This window comes from Cricetulus griseus, assembly GCF_003668045.3.
Source record: "Cricetulus griseus strain 17A/GY chromosome 1 unlocalized genomic scaffold, alternate assembly CriGri-PICRH-1.0 chr1_1, whole genome shotgun sequence".
NCBI lineage: Eukaryota > Metazoa > Chordata > Mammalia > Rodentia > Cricetidae > Cricetulus > Cricetulus griseus.
In genome coordinates this window covers 147,859,587-147,874,709 of record NW_023276807.1, presented here as the reverse complement: position 1 = coordinate 147,874,709, position 15,123 = coordinate 147,859,587, and the positions used below count along the sequence as shown (strand labels likewise).

Here is a 15,123-nt window from a genome sequence, read left to right as displayed (position 1 = left end):
AGAACCTCTTTAGGACACCAAAATTTTAGAGTTCTTTGTTTGTTTGTTCGTTTGTTTTACATTCCAACCAAAGTTTCCCTTTTCTCCCCTCTCTCCCTTCCCTCCCCTCTCCAAATTCCTCCATCCCTCATCTCCCCTATTACTCCCCATCCACTATCCTCCACTGTTTTTCTTCAGATGCAGGACAATCCCCAATGGATATAGCCACCTCAGGTATATTAAGGAGCATTGAGACTAGGCTCCTCCTTTTTTTAAGGCTGGATAAAACAATCCAATAGAAGGAATGGGTCCCTAAACCAGGCATTAGGGTCAGTGACAGCCCCTACTTCCATTGTTAATATTTCCACAAGAAGATCATTCTATACATCTATAACATATATACAAAGGGCTTAGGTCAGTCCCATACTGGCTTACTGGTTCCAGGTTCAGTCTCTAGGAGCCTGTGATCCCAGGTTAATTAGTTCTGTGGGTTTTCTTATGGTACCTTTGACACATCTGCCACCTACAATCCTCCCTACTTTTCTTCCAATTGTATTCTTCAATCTCTGCCTGATGTTTCTATCAGTTTCTGGGTGAAGCCTCTCTGATGACAGTTGGGCTAAGCACCAATCAATGAGAATAGCAGAATATCATCAGGAATCATTTCATTGACTTATTATTATTTTTTGCCAGTCATGTTTGTTTCTATCCGAGGTCTCTGGGTATCCCATCTCTGAGTCCTGTCCATCAGAGGTGAGTTCCCTCTCAGGCTATGGGTCTCAGATGGGCCTGTCTCTAGTTGGTGACTCCCATAATTTCTGTGAGATCTTTATCCCTGGACATCTTGTAGACAGGACAGATTGTAGGTCAAAAAGTTTGTGGCTGGGGTGGTGTCCCTGTCTCTCCACTGGATATCTTACCTGAATACAGGAGATGGCTGATTCAAGGATGGCATATTCCCCCTTTGCTAGGAGTCTTAGCTAGGGTCACCCTCATAGATTGTTGGGAGTTTCCATTGTTCTAGGTTTCTAGATCATCCCAGAGATGCCCCCAGATTCCAGTTGTCTCTTCCAGTACTCTCTCCCTCTATCCTCCACCCACCTGATCCCTCCTGTTCCCATCCCTATTGCCCCTTCCAGGCCCCTTTACAGTCCACTAGCAAAGCCCATTCAATTTCCCCTTCTCAGTGAGATTCATGAATTTCCTGCCTTGAGCTCTCTTTTTTACTTAGCTTCTCTGGGTTTGTGGGTTGTAGCATGTTTCTCCTCTGTCTTACATCTAATATCCATTCATGCATGAGTGAGTACATACCATGTTTGTCTTTTTGGGGTCTGGGTTATCTTAGTCAAGATGATCTTTTCTAGTTCTGTCAAGTCAGCATATAGAAAATTGCAAATAAATCCATATCCTTTACCCTGAACAACTCAAGTCAAAGTGTATCAAAGACTTCACTATAAAACCAGCTATACTAAACCTGATAAATGAGAAAGATGGGAATACCTTGAAAGTGGTGGCCAGCATACAACTTCCTGAACAAAACACCAATAGTTCAGGCACTAAGATTGACACTTAAATGGAACTTTATTAAATTTAAAAGCTTCTGAAAAGAAAGGATACCATCAAAGGGACAAAATGACAGTCCATAGAGCAGAAAAAGATCTTCAACATCAGAGGGCTAATATCCAAAATATATAAAAAACTCAAGAAAGGTGATTTCAACAAACCAAATAATCCAATTTTAAAAAAGGGCACAGATCTAAACAGAATTCTCAACAGAGGAATCTCAAATAGCTCAAAGAGCTGAGAATCACTTAAAGAAATGTTCAACTTCAACATCCTTAGACATCAAGGAATAGAAATCAAAATGACACTGAGGTTGCACCTTATACCTGTCAGAATGGCTAAGATAAAAAACACAAGTGATAGCTCATGTTGGACAGGATGTGGAGCAAGGAGAATACTCAACCACTGCTGGTGGGATCACAAAATTGGATATCCACTTTGGAAATCAATATGATGGCTTCTCAGAAAATTGGGAATCAATTTACCTGAAAACCCAACTATACCACTCTTGGGCCCATATTCAAAGTACTTTCTATCCCACAAGGACACTTGCACAACTATGTTCATAGCAGCTTTATTTGTATTAGACAGAACCTGGAAACACACTAGCTGTCCCTCAACAGAAGAATGGGTAAAGAAAATGCGGTATAATTACAGATGGAATATTGCAAACACAAGGCCAAGGTTCAACCTCCAGTAAAAGATGGGAGGGAGAGGGAACTGGGATTGGTATGTAAAGTAAGATTGTTTTTAATTTAAGTAACAATTTATAAATAAATAAATTTAAAGATCTAAAGAAAAGGAAGACCAAAGTAATATAAGAAAGGAAAGGGAAAGCAGAGAGGGGAAAAAAAAAAGAAAAGAGGAAAATTGAGTGTGAAATTAATCACTTCTTTCTTATTATTTTTAAATCAATTTTTATTTAAATTAAAATCAATCTTATTTTACATACCAATCCCAGTTTCCTCTCCATCCTGTCCTCAAAAGCCTTCAATCAACCCTCTGTCCTACTTGCCATCCAAACCTCCATCTACTCCCGAGGGAGTGTGGGGCCTCTCATGAGGGATTATCAAACTCTGACACATAGAGCAAAGGATTACCAGTCTACAATCCACAACCCCAGAGAAGCTGGGGAACAAGGAGGACCCTAAGAAAGACATACCTGGTCTCCTGGAGAAGGGGAAAGGAACAATTTATCACTTCTTAAAAAAACTTCTGAAAAGAAAAACTTCAATTTAAAAATCTAAACACACCCTCATGCACTTACAGTTTTTGTTTTTGTAACTTGGAGACATACCTTTTAAAATCATTCAGCAGAGATATTCTTAATGTTTTTTTTTTTAGTTATAACAGGGTTAGATGTATAAGAATAAACATGGTAATTGGTGTGTGATGAATATAAACTAACATATCTTAGCTCTGTCCTATGGTGAGTTCCTGACAAGTACTTACTCACAAATGTGACAGTAGTGACTGTACAATTCTTCTGTGTTTATTTTGCACACTAAACATAGAGCTATATATTCTTCAGGCATCTTAGGCAGATAGGACCTTTTCAATAATTGAATAGCTTATTCGGACATCATGAGGCAAATACATACCTAGATAACAGTAATTTCCACAAGCCCTGGTGATGGGCACGTTTGGTTTTCACAATTATCACTGTGGAAAATGGACTGAGAATAGAACTACTCATACACAGTAAATATCAGCAAAAAATACAAGAGCATCTGGGTTACAAGATCATTTTTCTGACTCCAAAACAGGAGTTATTAAAGATTGCTAAAATGCTAATTGAGGACTACAACTTCAAATAACTGAGATAAATTTCTGTTCCTTCTATTTTTCTTACTTTGTAACAGGTTTAATGCTAACTGGGGCTTCTATAAAATTAATATCTGTGAGAATGTGCTTGGAGATAACAGGATAAGGAGAAAAATACTAAAGGTGGATAATGGTCCAATTTATTTTTCCAGAGCCAAAAAGATCTTTGCAGTGCTATTCTCTCTCTCTCTTTCTCTCTCTCTCTCTCTGTCTGTCTCTCTCTGTCTCTATCTCTCTCTGTCTGTCTCTCTCTGTCTCTATCTCTCTCTGTCTGTCTCTCTCTGTCTCTATCTCTCTCTGTCTGTCTCTCTCTGTCTCTATCTCTCTCTGTCTGTCTGTCTCTGTCTCTGTCTCTGTCTCTCTCTCTCTCTCTCTCTCTCTCTCTCTCTCTCTCTCTGCCCCCATCTATTTCTCTCCTCAATTCCTTTCCCTTTTTCTCTTTATGTTTCTCTCTTACATCTGTGCATATATATGTGCACACCTGTAGCACAAAAATTAAACCCCAGAGACAGATACTGGGGTTCAAGCTGAATATTAGAAAAGCAAAGCACCCAAGTCACCAGAGATCTCTTACCAAGGCTGGGGCAATAGTATCCTCAAAGTGACTGGAGAGTAATTGCCATCTCTCAGATCCTGCTCCTGTCTTATATACCTCTCTAATTATGGATAACTAGTGTGGCTGCTTGTATTAAAAGTGTATACCACTATTGTCTGGCCTCTATAACTGTGACTAGCTTTGCATGGTGATCTTCAGTCAAGTTTTGATAGATCATGAAGAACATATAACCACACACACCACCCCCACACACACACAAGTTGACTTTGATCAACCTTCAGAAAAACTAAATGCAAGCTAAACTATTATCCTGAACATGAATAAAAATCCATCTCTCCAGGCTACAACCATGAATATGTAACTGTTATTAATGACTGAAAATGCCTTGAAGCTGTCTAATAAAACCAGGTATCTTTCAATCTGTAATAGATTAATTGAACTTAATAAGGTGGGATTGGAAAAGCCACTGTAACTCATTCTTACAAGGTGTGAGTGCATCTAAGTGTGATGTATAGTATTACACTGTTCTACTTTAGTTAAGGATCTTGTTATTAAATTACCTTGAAACATCTATGTTGGAGGTTATAGAGCTCATTTGCTATTTATCTGTGTTCCAAAATGGAAGGTCACCTTTTCTTTGAACATTACATTTTTTTTTTTTTTTTTTTTTTTTTTTTTTTTTTTTACATTTTGCAAGTGCCTGCGGCTGGCTGTAACTTAAAATAATGTGATGGTGTTACTTAATGAAACAATAGCAATCAATCCCTATAAATATATGAAGAAATGAAAAACATGTTGAAAATTGATTGATTATCTAAATCATATCTTATCATGCAGCAAGTAGGGAGAATAAATTAGCGGCATGATGAGTGCCTCCTGCCACATCTTTCCTGATTTCCAATTTAGAACTCTCAGAAGCAGCATTGTTCATTTGCTTGCAAAATGCCACTGATACATGCATTAGCTCTCATGGTGGGTGAAGACAACCAACTATCTTCTTAAAACAATATAACTTTCACAAAGAGTTAATGTCTAATATCTTTCCCTAAGAAAAAGCTTCCCCTGATGGGAACTTCTGGTACTGGACAACTTGAAGTTTCCTGCTACAGGTTTGTGAACCACTATAATGCCCTTCTTAATAGTTCATCTCTGAGTCAACATAGAGCATTGATAGCAGGGCTTTACAACGGCTGTTTTGAGGTTTCTAGTGAAGAATGCAAGAAGGATCAAAAGCAGAGAGTAGTGAAGTATAATCAAGGTTCCTGCACATAGCTTTGGCTATTGTCTTTCCTTTTCTGTATATGAGAGTTTTGCTTGCATGTCTGCCCATGGCAGTCAGAATATTGTATTGGACCTCTTGTAACTGGAGTTACAAATTTTTGTGAGCCACACTGTGATTGCTAGGAACTAAACTCAGAAATCTGAAAAAAACTGCAAGTGCTCTTGATCACTGAGCCATCTCTCTAGCCCCCTTTACTGCTGTTTCAAAGGCAAGAACTCTGAGTACATAACTAGAAAATGTCTGCCTTGTGTCAGCTAGAATATGACACACAAAAGTTATTGTCTAATTATATCTAAGAAAGAACTGTGCTGTATGATAAATGATAGAAATTTCCCTCACAAGGCTTATAACTAAATTTCACTCTGCTTTCATGACTTTGTTATCAATTTTCATATCAGTTATCCAGAAATTATTTTCAAACAGAGAAGTCAACTTTTGCACATCAATATACTCACATGGTATCCTTGCCTACACTGCCTAAAAGGCCCCTTATGATTGTGTCCACCTGGGTAATCCAGGGTCATCTAAATTTACATCAAACTTACATATAGATTAATTACACTTGGTATAAGAATTATAAGCAGTATGAATTCATTAACACAAAGAATATAAACATAGTTTTCCTTTCATGTTCTTTTGTTATTGGCAGTAAATATAATAATTTAATCCAATAGTATCATGTATAACTGTGTGTATGTATATATGCATATGTGTGTGTGTGTGTGTGTGTGTGTGTGTGTGTGTGTGTGTGTGTGTGTGCACGTGTGATTTTTGTTCCTGTCATAATCACCCATTAAACCAGAAAAGGCATGCTGTCATTTTTTGTGACAATGTTAACATTGTCCAAAAGAGATGGACCATATATATCCATAATATAATTATTAAAAATGTGAACTATTAAATTTAAATTCTACCTATGCTTAATATGCACATATATTTTTCCCATCATTATCCCTTTAACGGTGTAGTATAAATCATTTATGTAGAATTTATATATTTGGAATTATATGTAATATAGAAAGTGCTTAAAATATACAAGAAACTATGAGTAGGCTATAATCAGTATGGCACTTTGGATTTTTTCCCTTATAGCCTATCTGACTCAGTTTTTTAAATTCTTTAAAAATTCACACATGTATACTATATATCTTGATCATATCCAAGCCCCTATCATCTCTGCATCCTAACTTCATTTTCCTTTTAAGTTAATTTGAACCCACTGTTCCCAGTTAGTACACCTTCTATGTGTAAAATGTGGGGCTGTTGACTGGGACATTAGGAACATATCAGTCATTGGCCATATCACCAAAAATAAAATCCTGATTTCTCACCCTGCACAGGCATCAACTGCCAACAGATTTTCAGCTAGAGGGTACTCCTCCCACTTCATGCTGGAATTCTAGCTTGCTTGATCTTGTGTGCAAGAAATCACAGGTACAAATTGTTTATGGGGATAACCACCTTCCTTTTACTTCATGATATCCTTCTATAACACATGATACATTTCATAAGATGGACACATCGTCTATTATCTTAACTCCCCTTCTTATAAGATTTTAAACTCAAGCAAGTTGGTAGCTAATATGAGGTAATCAATGATTTCCAGAGATTGGGATGCTAAAATAATTGCTTAACACTAATGAATGACTTTTGCTTGGAACACCTATCAAACAATCTCAACAATAACATTGGATAATTTTGTATATACTGAGATTGATAAGATTTTGATATAAATATAGAAATGAAGACTGGGATATAGATATAGAGGATATAGAAATAGAAATCCAGATGTATGTATATATTAGAAAATATAGTGAAAAATGTAAGATGATTCATAGATTGAAACTGTCAAATATAATCAATATTTGTAGTATTACCAATACAACTGTTTGCACCATTGGAAAAAAAAAGCTTCATGTCAAAGAAAAAGCAGTTTCTTACAATAATAATTAATACCTTTTTACATCTAAAATAAAACAATCACTACAGTTAGACATATGATTTCAGTAGTTGCTAGATGATGTATACCAAAATTGTGTATTTTGAATTCTGAAGTCAGAACACATGGATTGCCCAAACTAATAGTATGAGATTCAAAAAATATCGTCTTTTGAATTCCTTTGCAAAGTTTTTAATGTATAAGATTAATATTCCAGTATTTCTAGTTGTACATCATTTTCCTTTTTCCATAAGTGTCTTTAAAAAGCAGTGTGACTGAGCCATTACCTTTTAAAAATGTTTAATTTTGTTGAAAGAAAATAATGAAAGTCTGATGAAACTCATATGGTAATTACAAACAGCTGGGAGTGATCTATGGTATGTTATTACAGCCAGCTTCTACTTTGAGAAAGCCATTGTATTTAGAAGTTCTTAAAACTAAATAATCTCCAGTTAATAAAAGCAAAGCCAAACTTTGCAAACTGGTTTCAGTGACACTCAGAATCACAATTGTGTTAGATTAAATAAAATATAAGAAAGAGGCAACACGGCAACTTTCCTTCACAGTACTCTCCTCGGGCACAAAACCAACTTTTGGTAATATAAGTAGTATATAGCCTAGAGAAACACATATTATGCTGTCAAAGCAGATTAAGATAGATGAGAACTCATCCTGGCTCCTGGGGGTCCACCTTTATCACTTAGAGTAGCTAGAGGGAAAAAATATAAAGTTATTATCCAGGACCATTCCAATTTTTATGTTTGTTGGTCTTTTCCCCTCATCCCTGTTGCCACTGATGAGCCAAAAGCATCATGCTGAGTAATGGCAGTTTGATGCACAATGAACAAACTAGAAATGGCTTGTTTTGGCTGGATTCAGGATCCTTCCAAACTCAGGTTTTTTAAGTGAATGTGGAAAAAGAAAACAAAATTGAAGGCCAGTTTGAAGAGCAAGAGTCTCCACAAAAATAAAATATTAATCCACAGATGAAGAACACTTCGCTTTGCCAATAGAACACAACAATGTATAATCTAATTACCTGCATTCCATATTTTTGTTCTTTAGCACCAATTGACTGAGTCGATTCTTTCTCATCAGTTTCCTATAACCAGATAACAGTAGCATAGGGCATCCCTCAACAAACAAGAAAATGAAGCATTTAGCCTGAGGTAATAGCAGATTTTCCCCATGGATGTCTTTGGCCAGTCTGAGAAGAAAGAAATCCACTGTGTAATTTGGATTTGATTGCTTGATTTTCTGAAATACCAGTTCACTCACTTAGATAGCACTTATCTGAGAATTAAAACATGTATAGCTTTTCCCTAGTTGAGTGATCACACATACTGAATGTTCTGTGCATAGCAACTGCTTACATCACCTAGATGGTTTAAAGGAAATCATGAAATTCAATGAGCACTGCTAACAATGGCTCACTATAATCAAGTTGAAAAGAATACTCTGCCATTCATTCTGCTTTGCAGCTAATGTAGTCATGGGTATCATGATGATTGAAAGCACATTCTGAAAACTGTACTGTGAGATTTCAGTAATGAGTGTCATGACGCACAAACTGATAAATTACATATTCATGCAAATATAAAGATACCTATGAAAGTATCAAGGTAAATAAGGAACACTTGATCAGATTCATACATTCAAACATACTTTAATGACAATTCATGCTGGAGAGAATGTGGAGAAAGGGGAACACTTATCCATGGCTGGTGGGAGTGCCAACTTGTACAGCCACTTTGGAAATCAGTATGGCAACTCCTCAAAAAATGGGAATCAGTCTACCACAAGATCCAGCAATTCCACTCTTAAGCATATACCCAAAAGAAGCACATTCATACAACAAGGACATCTGTTCAATGATGTTCATAGCAGCACTATTTGTAATAGCCAGAAACTGGAAGCAGCCTAGATGCCCCTCAACCAAAGAATGGATAGAGAAAATGTGGTACATTTACACAATGGAGTACTACTCAGCGGGAAAAAAAAAAAACAACAATGGAATCTTGAGATTTGCAGGAAAATGGATGGAACTAGAAGAAACCATTCTGAGTGAGGTAACCCAATCGCAAAAAGACAAACATGGTATATACTCACTCATATGCAGATTTTATACATAGAGTAAAGGATTACCAGCCTACAATCCACACTGCCAAAGAAACTAATAAACAAGGAGGATCCTAAGAGAGGTATACATGGTCCCCTGGAGAAGGGGAAATGGTCAAGATTTGCTGAGCAAATTGGGAGCACAAGAAGAAGGGGGAGGGAGCTAGGAGAATGAGAAGGGAGAAGAGGAGGGATGCAGAGAACATGAGGGAGCAGAAAGGTTGAGTCAGGGGAAGAAGAGATGATAACAAGAATGGAGATATCATAATAGAGGTAGACATTTTTGGTTTACAGAGAAATCAGGCACTAGGGAAATTTTTGGAGATCTACAAAGATGACACCAGCTAACAACAATCTAAGCAACAGAGGAGAGGCTACCTTAAATGCCCTCCCCTGATAATGAGATTGATGACTAACTTATATGTCATCGTATAGCCTTCATCCAGCAGCTGGTGGAAGTAGAAGCAGACACCCACAACTAATCACTGAACTGAACTGGAACCCAGATTCAGAGAAGGACGAGTGAAGAGGACAGGGGTCCAGACCAGGCTGGTGAAACCCACAGAAATAGCTAACCTGAACATCGGGGAACTCTTGCTCCCTATACTGATAGTTGGAATACCAGTATGGCATGATCCAGACCCCAGGAACATGGGTTTCTGTGAGGAAACCTCGGAAATCTATGGGACCTCCTGTAGAAGTTCAGTAGTTATCCCTAGCATAGGTGTAGACTTTGGGAGCCCATTCCATATAGAGTAATACTCCCAGAGCCAAGACACACAGGTGTGGGCCTAGACCCTATCCCAAAGGATACAATAGATGCTGATGACACCCTATTGAAGGCTTCAACATCCAGGGGGAGCAGAAAGGATATGTGATAGATAGGGTTTTAGTGGGGGGGGGTAGCAGAGGACAGGTGGGAGAAGGGAACTGGGATTGTCATGTAAATCAATCCTGTTTCTAAGTAAAATAAAGAGTTGAAAAAACAAGAAAAAATAAATAAAATAAAATAAAATAAAATAAAATAGTTAAGTTCAAAATAGTTGACATAAGGTCAACCTATGTACCATTCAGCAAAAGAATAAGTAACAAAAATGTGATGTAAAAAAATTTCCTTATGAATATTTCTAACTCACAACACTAATGAATTCAAAACCCTCTCCCCTGGATCACAGAAAAAGAGGGTCACCTAACACTCAGCACAGTGGAAATATCACCAATTTGCCATCCAACCATCTGTTGAATCCTCTGTGTACTTGCCACTGTTTGACTCTGCCCACTCCAATTATTTGTCCAGATTTAGTTCTTCAACTTGCATTGTGCCAACTTGCCTCTGAGTGATGCCAGCATCTCTCAAGTGTGTTCATGTTCATTCATAGATTATCTGGCCACCAGCAGCGATGCTCCCAGCTATCTCTATCTGACTCAGGTCAGTAAGGGCTCAGAATTCTGTGCCCTCTTTAATCTGTACTCTCTCTCTCTCTCTCACTCTCTCTTTCTTTTGCCCCCTCTCTCACACACACACACATACAGTTAATGCCTGTAGTTAAGATTACAATTTAAATATTTTGTGAATAACAAATTATACTATCAAATGAAATTAGGACTGCATCAAACAATTCCAGTGTTGAATGATAATTTATTATTGTGCAATAAATTCTGACATTATGGGGAAGCACAAATGAATCCCTCTATGTATATGATTTAAAATGCTTATGATACACTTACATGGAGGATATTATTGATCACTCTTTTTGGTATTCATTGACTAAAGTGTAGATTTTACCTCTGAATCTTATATGGCCTCTATCATTTTGAAACACAGCAGCTATGGTTACTGACAAAAAAATTTGGCTTTCAGTCAAAGTGATACAATTACCAACACAATTCATCAGAAAGCTAGGTAGATGATCATGGTGAGATTACAATCACCACCCACTCTTGCCCAATGACCTAATTGTATGTGATGTTAAATTCCATGTTATTAGAACAAATTAACTAGGGAATAGATTAATTCTGGGTGGAGAGCATGTTCATGAATTGCCCTGTGTGGGCAATTGGATTAATTTATTCACCAATATAGAGATTTAGCAGACTCTTCCTTTAATCTGTCAGTTCCCTCTTTATTTGGGTTTAATAGACGTTTCATTAATATCTTCCTAGGACATCATTGAAACATGGATCAATTATTGTATTCAAATATTTACCATTAATGGCTTCATGAAAGAACAGCTTTAAAAGTAATTTCCTTAAGTTATAACATACTAAATATATTTAAAGGGAGAAAAAACAAAGCAAATGTCATAGGGGTATTATTATATCTTTATTGCTTCCATCAACAATTTACAAATTCGGTATCTTTGAGTTATCTTAATAGTATACTGAATTCTATCACCTGAACCCCAGTCATAGAAAATGCTGAAATAAAGGCATGTCTGCTCAGAAAAGTTTAGGGCACAGGGAGAAAAGAAAACTAACAACAGACTGGTGAGTAATGAAACAGTACCCTCTAACCCTCTCTCAAAGGACAATAGCTCATTTTTCTTAACTTCATGTCAACAATTGTTTTATCTACTCATAGTTGCATTTTATGTGGTAACTTTTGCTTTAAAGAACAGGTATATCTTTTCTTCTATTATTTAATCATAATTATGATAAAAAAATCAAGTGTGTGCTATCTTATACTCTTAATGCTACTACGAAATACCTGATGAATGTACATGACTTGTAGAAATATACCTGATTTATTATGTTATATTTAAAGGCATATATACGCATACGTATACATATATATATTTGTGTATATATGTAAATAATGTCTCCAATTATTTGCTTTTATTTCCAAATTTCTTGAGTTTTCAATTGGAATTTCTACTTTTGTAAATGTGGCAAATCAAGCTATCAAATCTAGTCTCCAATGCATATGAGGTGATTAGTGTCCTTCGAAAGAACCCAGGAGAGTTTGCGAGCACCTTCCATCAAGTGAGGTAGTAGTGAAAAGAAATCCTTTGTGAAAATATTGACAGATTTAAAACTAGATATAAAAAATTATAATCCTTGTGGATGTTCTAATATTCCTATATAAACAATGGAACTTGGGAAAACAGTGTATGAATGACGTGATAGTGGAATAATTGCAGAATACATTCATTACAAGCACAAATGAAATATTACTTCTTAAATGATATTTTAATTTAATCCTTTAAGAAATGTGTACATGCATACAATATGTTTTGATCTTATTTGTCCCCTAATTCCTCCCACACCCACCTCCCAAAGTGACTACCTCTCAAATACCTGAAAAAATAATGTAACAGATACTTCACACTCTCTGAAGACAACATATTTAAAACAAGATACAGAAACCACATAATATAAAAGAGAAAATAAATTCATGTATTTAAAAAAAGAATGCCAGTCCATTAATCAAATTTCAACAGTGAAAATAAAGCTTCGCAGACATACAGGTTATGTTTATTTATTTGATTCAGTGTCAATTTAGACGCATATACATATTTATATGCACAAGTATAATTAAACAAATTGATATAGTGATAATTGATATAGCTAACATCTGTGCCTACTCATATGTTGTGTGTGTGCTGAAAATATTGAAGATCTGTTATCTTTGGTATTTTCAAATACCCCATACAGTATTAATAGCAAACAGTGATAATAAATCTCTTGAATTTATTTACTCCATCAGAACTGGCACTTTGTGACAATTGTTTAATGCATCTCTATTTCTATCCTAGGCCTCTACTTCAATTGTTAGTGTTATTATTATTTTAAAACAATTCCAGGGCCTGATGAAATGGTTCAGCAATTAAGAGCAGTAGCAGATTGTAGACTGGTAATCCTTTGCTCTATGTCTAAAAGTCATTTATGAGTGAGTACATACCATTTTATCTTTTTGTGACTGGGTTACCTCACTCAGGATGGTTTCTTCTAGTTCCATCCATTTGCCTGCAAATTTCAAGATTCCATTGTTTTTTTTTCTTGCTGAGTAGTACTCCATTGTGTAAATGTACCACATTTTTCTCTATCCATTCTTCAGTTGAGGGGCATCTAGGTTGCTTCCATGTTCTGGCTATTATAAATAATGCTGCTATGAACATAGTTGAACATATTTCTTTATTGTATGAATGTGCATTCTTTGTGTATATGCCCAAGAGAGGAATTGCTGGATCTTGAGGTAGGTTGATTCCCATTATCCTGAGAAAATGCCATACTGATTTCCAAAGTTTTCACTCCCACCAGCAATGGAGGAGTATTCCTCTCTCTCCATATCCTCTCCAGCATAGACTGTCATTGGTGTTATTGATTTTACCCATTCTGATAGGAGTAAGATGGTATCTCAGAATGGTTTTGAGTTGCATTTCCCTGATGGCTAAGGATGTTGAACACTTTCTCAAGTATCTTTCAGACATTTCAGATTCCTCTGTTGAGAATTCTCTATTTAGTTCTCCACTCCACTTTTTAAATGCATTGTTTGGTGTTTTGGTGGCTTCTTGATTCATTGTATATTTTGGTGATCAGCCCTCTGTCAGATGTGGGGTTGGTGAATATCTTTTCCCATACTGTGGGCTGGCATTTTGTCTCACTGACTGTGTCCTTTGATTTACAGAAGCCTGTCAGTTTCAGGAGGTCCCATTTATTAATTGTTGATCTCAATGTTTGTGCTATTGGTGTTATCTTCAGAAAGTGGTCCCCTGTACCAATTTGTTTCAGGGTACCACCAACCTTCTCTTCTAGGAAGTTGTGTGACTTGGTTTATGTTGAGGTCTTTGATCCATTGGGATTTAAGTTTTGTGCATGATGATAGTTATGAGTCTATCTACAACCTTCTACATGTCTGAATCCAGTTATTCCAACACCATTTGTTGAAGATGGTTTCTTTTTTCCATTGTATAACTTTACCTTCTTTGTCAAAAATCAGGTGTTCATAGGTTAATATCAGGGTTTTCAATTCGATTCCATTGGCTAACAGGTCTATTTTTGTGCCAATACCAAGCTGTTTTCAGGACTATGGCTCTATAATAGAGCTTGAAGTCAGGGGTGGTGATACCTCCAGAAGTTCCTTTATTGTACAGGGTTGTTTTGGCTATCCTGGTTCTTTTGTTTTTCCATATGAAGTTGAGTACTGTTCTTTCAAGGTCTGTGAAGATTGCATAGTCCCTGGAAGAAGTGGAGGGGACAAGAACCCCTAAACAAAGTGGATGGGAGTGGAGAGGAAGGAGGTGGGGAGGGGAGAAGGGGAGGGGTTAGGAGAACAAGAGGACTGAGAGGAGAGAGGAATAGAGGGCAAGAAAGGAGATGCCTTGATAGAGGGCGACAGTACAGGTTTGAAGAGAGGTCTGGCACAGGAGAAATGTTAGTAGATCCACAGGGATGACCCCAACTAAGAATCTAAGCAATGGTGGGGAAAATGCCATTGATGCCCTTCCCCTATACTGAGATAGGTGTCTACCTTGGTTACCATTCCTAAAGCCTTCATCCAGTAGCTTTTCAAAGCAGAAACAGGCACCAAGAGCTAAGCACTGAACCATACTATTGGAATTCAGTTGTGGAGAGGGAGGAGGGATGAGCAAAGGAGCCAAGATGGGGCTGGAGAGCCCTGTAGAAACAGTGGACCTGACCTAGTGAGAACATGGAGACCCTATTCATAAAGCTGGGAAAACAGCATTGGACTGAACCAAGCCCTCTGAATGTGGGTGCCAGCTAGGAGACCAGGGCAGTCTATGGGACCTCTAACAGTGGAGCCAGTCTTTAACCCTAGAGCACAAATGGACTTTGGGAGCCCATTCCCTAAGGGGGGATACTGTTGCAGCTCAGATACAGAAAGGAGGCCCTGGATCCTCC

The 15,123-nt window shown here is 37.1% G+C and overlaps 1 pseudogene; it reads left to right on the top strand.

Moving 5' to 3' along the window:
• The window catches only part of LOC113831069, a 130,788-nt pseudogene that overhangs the window by 18,740 nt on the left and 96,925 nt on the right, over positions 1-15,123 (top strand).